General features: G+C 44.0%; 1 protein-coding gene across 1 annotated transcript in view; it reads right to left on the reverse strand.

Annotated features, from left to right (window-relative positions):
- Positions 1 to 7,500, reverse strand: part of tm4sf18 (transmembrane 4 L six family member 18) — a 16,139-nt gene that overhangs the window by 7,737 nt on the left and 902 nt on the right. The gene's annotated exons all lie outside the window — the stretch shown is intronic.

Raw genomic sequence — 7,500 nt, forward strand, 5'->3', positions numbered from 1 at the left:
CACACACACACAGTCGTCTAACACACATCCTGGATGTCCCCCTGACGTACTATCCTTCACATCCTCAGCAGAGCCAGAGAGAGGCTGACGGACACCAGCTCCAAAATAATTGTGAAACGTTTGTAGTTTCACAGTAACGTAGTTTCACAGTCATGTTTGTAGTTTCACACTAACGTTTGTAGTTTCACACTAACGTTTGTAGTTTGACGTTTGTAGTTTGACACTAACGTTTGTAGTTTCACACTAACGTTTGTAGTTTGACACTAACATTTGTAGGTTCACAGTAACGTAGTTTCACAGTCACGTTTGTAGTTTCACACTACTGGCTCTAAAATTGTACACTGTTGTCGTATCAAATTGTTGTTACGCTAAACGACCGCCTCTCTTGCGGTCGCCTCTAGCGGCCAAACAAACTGACAATTTGAAAGCAGTTTTTGTTAAACTACTACGTCTTTGGGCTGTGGACCAATGTGAGGTTTTGGACCTATGTGACCTATGACCTATGTGACCTGCTATGACCTATGTGACGTTTTTGGACCAATGTTAATATGCAACATTTTGGAAAACTGGGTTGGCCTGACTGCTGACAGTGTAAAGGGGAGGAGCCTGGATTGGGCTGACTGCTGACAGTGTAAAGGGGAGGAGCCTGGATTGGCCTGACTGCTGACAGTGTAAAGGGGAGGAGCCTGGGTTGGGCTGACTGCTGACAGTGTAAAGGGGAGGAGCCTGGTTTGGGCTGACTGCTGACAGTGTAAAGGGGAGGAGCCTGGATTGGGCTGACTGCTGACAGTGTAAAGGGGAGGAGCCTGGATTGGGTTGACTGCTGACAGTGTAAAGGGGAGGAGCCTGGATTGGGCTGACTGCTGACAGTGTAAAGGGGAGGAGCCTGGATTGGGCTGACTGCTGACAGTGTAAAGGGGAGGAGCCTGGTTTGGGCTGACTGCTGACAGTGTAAAGGGGAGGAGCCTGGATTGGGCTGACTGCTGACAGTGTAAAGGGGAGGAGCCTGGATTGGCCTGACTGCTGACAGTGTAAAGGGGAGGAGCACTTGAGCAGAGAGAGAGAAGAAAAGAGGGAGAGAAAAGGGAGGAGGGTGGGAGACAGGAAAAAAGACGGGGGAGAGAGACATAGAGGCAGAGGAAGAGAGCGAGCTAAACATAGATTTATCCCAGAGGGGTTCAGTTTGACCTTTGACTCCTGTGTTCTGTCATTTCCAGAAGGAAAACAACAGAAAAGGGACAAAAACAAGTTGGTTCAGCCAAAGCTCCAGAACAAACTTACATAACTCCCAATGTGCCTTGATATAAAGCTTGACAATCAATCTTTCTCCTCAGCACAGATACAACATTGTTTCCTGCCTGATCTACCCAGAGCTACATATCTCATAGGGTTGTGCCAGTGAGTGAACCACACAAGGCATCGCTGTTTCAATCTTGATTGGCCAATAAGCCAACTTGGCGTGGCTTTGTTTCCAGGAAGTATGAAATGAATCTGCTTTTGACGTCGTTATAAGGTGGCAACCCATAGTAGGGCTGTGAATCTTCACTGGCCTCACGATTCGATTCGATTACGATTCAGAGGGCTACGATTCGATTCGATTACGATTATCGATGCATCTCGATGCATCTTCAATCGATGCATCACTTTTTTTCCCAATACATGATTTATTTGTTCTCACTCTCTTTTTTCTCACTGTGTGGCTACTTTTAAAATAAGTGCATTTGGAATTGCATTGTATTATGATCCAAATAAACAACTGCATGTACTTCCATTATATTTTATTCGATTATTTAAAAAAAAAAAAAAAAAAGAGAAAAAAATTAAATAATCGATTTTTGACATTGAATCGATGCAGAATCGTGAACGTCCGCATCGCGATGCATCTTATAATCGATTATTTTTGACACCCCTAACCCATAGGGCGAGGGTTGTCAAAGTCTGAGACTGTGCGCCTCCACTCAGACAAACTCCGCCCCCAGTTTACTTGCTTACCGTAGTCTCACTAGATCCCTGGATGCCTATGGGATCATGATTGTTATTTGATCTCATAGACACTCAACAATTGAGATAAGACAAGATAGCCTGATATTGTGGTTTGACATACTTCACTTCAGACTATTAAAAAAGGTCTGTCTGAAGGTAGTTATTTGCTTCTGACTCTGGGAAAGTTGGAAAAACAGTAAAATAACCACAAACTACTGTATCTCTGAACTATCTCTTTAACCAAATCACACACATTTACGCTATTCTATTGGCTCATTTCCACCACATTTTACTGCCCTGTACAGCTCGTCACCACTCGGCTCTAATCGTATCAGCCCTATTGACGTTTTGCTTCCACCGCGGATCATGTGCCCCCACCCACCCCCGCCCACAGCTGGTCGTCTAAAAATAGCGACCGCATATCTGTCCTTCGGCTATAACATAACGTTACAATTAAATCCATCCACAGAACTTTTAAACTGTTTATGAAATACTGGTGCCTCTAAATGACCTACAGTGTACATGGGCAAATGTGACAATCGGCCAAGAGAATGATATCACAGGCATGTGCTGTGCTGTGCGGGGACGGGAGAGGCGCAACAGAGTGAAGCCTCTACCCCGCAGCCTCTCACCAGGCAAGACCGGGGCTTCCAAACACCCGCTGCGGCCTAGCGGAGCGCTGCAGCCTCCTCTCAGCTACAGAGCTCCCTGAGCGAGCAGCGGACTTTTTTCTCAGACAATTGAACACCCGCCACGATTTTATTTCACCGGAGGTGAAGGCAGCGACACAAAATACTGATGGAAATATACATAACAGAAGATAAGGTAAGACCACTAAACTGGTATGCAGCCGCCAGCATTGCATTGACAGTCAGTAGACAGAGTAAACACGATTCTCTCTGACCAATCAGTAGCCATCAGAGTTTTACGTCACCATTTGGGACCTACTCGCCAGCCCGAAGTACCCCGACGAGGCAGGGACCAAAAGTAGCACGACTCGGCCTAAAATCAAACCGAGCTGGGCCGGTTTTTGACGGTGGGATGAGACCAAAAGTCGAGTCGAGCGGAGCGGGACCGCGCTACTAGCTGCTGTGGAATTGGGCCATATGAGATCTCATTTGGCTAACTTAACACATTCACTGCCAGCCTTTTTTCAATACTGTAGTTAGCTTCTGCCAGAGGTTTTTTTTGAGGATTCTGGCTCATTTTACAAGAGCCGAGGATTCTTTTCTGCTTTGACTTTGTGAACACAAAGTTCACAAAAGTACTAATAGAATGTGTGCTTTCTCTGTCTGAAAGAGTTAGTTTGTAGAGTTAGTAGTTATGTAGATATTAGCCGTTGAGTACAGCATGGTTTCAGAGATTTTCAGAGAGTTTTGAGATAAATGGATTTTTAGAACCACCTCACGTGCCTGTGATTATGGGTGCCCTTGGGCAAGTCTGTATACTGTATTGTGTTTGTGTGTGTGTGTGTGTGTGTGTGTGTGTGTGTCTCCAAACTCCTCCCTCCGTCTGTGCTGCTGCTGCTGGCTCCGCGGCCGCTCTCGGGCAGTCTGGATTACTGTAAAACGGGCTCGTTCGTTTCTTGGGGTGTCGGCTGAGAGCTTTGATGAAGCTTTTGCGATTCTGGTCTTATTTATGCTCAAAGGTACTCGAGTGTGTGTGTGTGCGCGCGTGTGTGTGTGTGTGTGTGTGTGTGTGTGTGTGTGTGTGTGAAATCGAAAGCGTTTTCGCCCAGCTATTTCCTTGAGAATGGCTTTCTCCCGCGGCTGTTTTTGCTCGGCTTTCTCTCTGTCTGGAGAGCACTGTCGCCACTTAGCTGGTCGGTAAAATAGATTATACACATTCTCTTCCTCCAATATTGGTATAGGAGACGTAAAAGGGGTTGATCGATGTCCCACCGTCAAAAAAAAAAAAAAAAAAATTTAAGCCGAGATATCTCGTCTTTGGCACTCAACGGTTGGATTCTGTAAGCCGAGATATCTCGTCATTGGCACTCAACGTGTTACATGTATTTATTTTTTTCACTTCCATTCACTGAGCCTCCCCTGAAACAATTTGGAGCCCCCCTGCGGAGGCCCGCCACGCCTCCCAATTTGAAAGCCCCTGCAGGTCTTGTGAACTGGACATTTTAAGGTCCAGGTTCCCCCTCTCAGAAGACAACTCCAGTGGCCTTGACAACTGACAGGACTTCCTAAAGTCTCTGATCATGGTTTGGTTGTTTGTGCTGATCCATCATCACAGTTCTAGCATGGTCTACTGCATTTGATCTATGAAGGCATCTTCACCCAAGACTGATTTAAGCAGTGTTGGGCAAGTTACTTTCAAAATGTAATATACTACATATTACTAGTTACTTTCATTTGAAAGTAATAAGTTACTTTACAATATTACTCTCTGTGTAGAGTAACTCATTACTTATCTCACTACTTTTGCATTACTTTCACCAAAATAACTGCAGTAGCAGAATGACATCGGCACCCCGGAACCATCCCGAAAATGAATTTAAACCGTCTTGAAGTCGGTGTAAACCATCCAAAATTCTAAATGTTATCCTTTTCCTTTGTTATTGTCATCTATAGTGGTTATTTGCATAAAAACACACAGTTTGATTAGGAAATGATTTAAATATGTGCTTTGATTTAAAGAAAAGTAACTCAATTTGTAACTTGAGTAACTTGACAAAGTAACTGGTATAATATTACTGAAATCCTATAAGTAATAAGTTATATTACTGAGTTACTGCTAAAAGTAATATATTACATGTAATATGTTACTTTTGTAATGAGTTACCCCCAACACTGGATATAAGCCCCGCCCCCAAATGTCAAAAACAACTTGGGGTTGAACCTTTGTGATTTGACACAGGGAACAATGACTGTGCTGATGTTCTACTGGGCTGATGTTGTACTGGACTGAAAGCAGAACAGAAAGCAGCAGCCATCACTCTTCTGCTCCATGAGACAAGATGTGGTGGAAATGATACTATTCCAGAGGTTTTCAAAGGGGCTCCAAACAGTTTCAGGGGAGGCTCAATGAATGGAAGTGAAAAAATATTACATTAGTTATTACATAATTATTAAAAAAAAAGATGACATAGAATAGGCTAAATGTGTGTGATTTGGTTAAAGAGATAGTTAGATACAGTAATATTGGGACATTTTAAATCCCCCCCCCCACTTTCCCAGAGTCAGAAACAAATAAATGCCTTCAGACATACCTTTTTTATTAATAGTCTGAAGCTATCTTGTCTCAATCAAGATCAGATCATTTTTGCGATCCAATAACATAATCCTGATCCCATAGGCATCTAGGAATTTAGCAAAACTACGGTAAGCAAGTAAACTGGGGGGATGGCGAGGGCTTTGTCTGAGGGGAGGCCCACAGCCTCAGACTTTGAGAAAGCCCTGCACTATTCTACGTCTTTCATATCTGTTCTGTGGTCTTTCGCATTACGTTGTGAACTCATGTCAGTGGAAATTCACCAGCATGACCTAGGAAGTCCTCTCAGGGTGAGCGGACACATTTTATTTCTGATTTCCATCCAGTTCTAAGTAGCTCTTTGTCCGCGTATCTCTGCTGTGCACGGATGCACTCTGATGGCAGAATGATGCAGTATTCAGACAGGATATGCATAGACTTTGTTTCACTCTCTGCCTGACACTATTGACGAGCTGTCCACTTGCGATCAGATCACCCAAGACACATGTTCATAGAGCTCAACAGGCACGTGACCTTTTGTGACGTAATTTGTAATTTGTCCATTTTCTCCATAGACATTTCGATAAATCCAAAATGTAACGAGTTTTAAGGCTCGAACCAAGCCAACAAGTCAACAAGCCAATTACGATTTTTTTTGTCACGTTACTGTAGTATTCTTGCGTGATGCTTCTGAGATGCTGCTAGTGTGTCTTTATCTTTATTGTTTATTTGAGCAGGGACAGTACACAATAAATATATTGCACCAGAAATAGCTAAGAGCTAATTTGCATCTGTAGTCCCTGGCTTGGTGTGAACCAAGCATAATCCTGCACATGGAGCAATGAAACAAACCCACAGAGAAAATGGATGAGGAAGGCCCATACATGAGCCGAGGGCAGTTGGGATCAGAGAATCAACTGAAACGGAGAGAGAGTCTGCTGAATAGCACAGTGACACCACTGTGTGGACAAGACACGCTGCAGTGTCTGCCCTATCGCTGAATAAGGGAGGAAGGGAGGTTGCACTGAGATTTGAAATGAAAAGAATTAGCATCAGTTTCAATGGAGACTTTTAGTTAAAACGCCTTTTTTTTTTAAGAATCTCATTATGATGATTGGTTTTGCTGAAGCAATACGAGGGATCTCAGCCGAGCAGCATTTTGGTAAACAAACCGCGTCACTGGGTGGCAACGGCAATGGAACCATACTGTATGGAGCCCAAGTGGCGCGAGGCTTGAGTGTCTGACTCTAGCCGGCTAACTCTGTTTACATTTTAAAAACTGCCACAGTTCACACAACTTTAACACGACATGCATATATTATACATCAAACTCTTGAGCTAATTCTGCTCTCACTCAGAATGTCAGAATGAAAATATAAGTGATGTGATGTATGGTTTTTGAGATATTAACGTTTGTTTGACACAACTCATACTAGTTAACTGCCGCGGGGTTCCGCATTTCTGGGTGGCAAGTGATGCTGATTCGTCCTATACTTGTGAATTCTTTGAACCAGCCTTCAGACCAATAGACTAATACAGGCGGTCACACACTTTTCAGACCAAGTACCATGTACCAAACCACATTTCCCAGGGACCACTTCTACTGCGGATACAAACGTTTTTCCCCCATGAAATAAAATTTGCTGATTGAATGCAATAGCATCAGAAAGGCTAATAACAACATATCCTACTGGTTCAAAACACACACACACACACACACACACACACACACACACACACACACACACACACACACACACACACACACACACACACACACACACCTACCAACATTAGGCTGTGAAAAAGTTGAAAATGTTTTTTTCCCCCTCGCTAAAATTATTTAGCCACCTTCCTGACAAGCTAGCATGACATGGTTGGTACCAATCGATGCCTTAGGTCTCCTAGTTTCATATGATACCAGAAACTTCACTCTGGCTTTAAAAGTGAGCCCGCTACAGCCTTTGAAATCAAAATGTCCCAAATATCGTGAGATTTCCGAAAATTGGCACAAGCCTACTCCTAGGGTTAATGTGTATATGTAAAAACTGTTTGTAAAAAAAAAAAAACATGGACCGCCAGGGGGAGCCCCGCAGACAACCACAGTTTGGGAACCAATGCACTAATAAACCCATAGGATGAATGTGCTGGGCATGCATGGGCATGGGCGTGCGTGTGTGTGTGTGTGTGTGCCTGCGTGTGTGTGTGTGTGTGTGCGCGCGCGGCCGCGCGCGTGTGCGTGCCTGTGTGTGTGTAGTTGACAGGGTGTCCCAGAGTGACCATTCACTGTTAGGGAAGAGGCCACCACATCCCTAA

This window comes from Poromitra crassiceps (assembly GCF_964638095.1).
Source record: "Poromitra crassiceps genome assembly, chromosome: 12".
NCBI lineage: Eukaryota > Metazoa > Chordata > Actinopteri > Beryciformes > Melamphaidae > Poromitra > Poromitra crassiceps.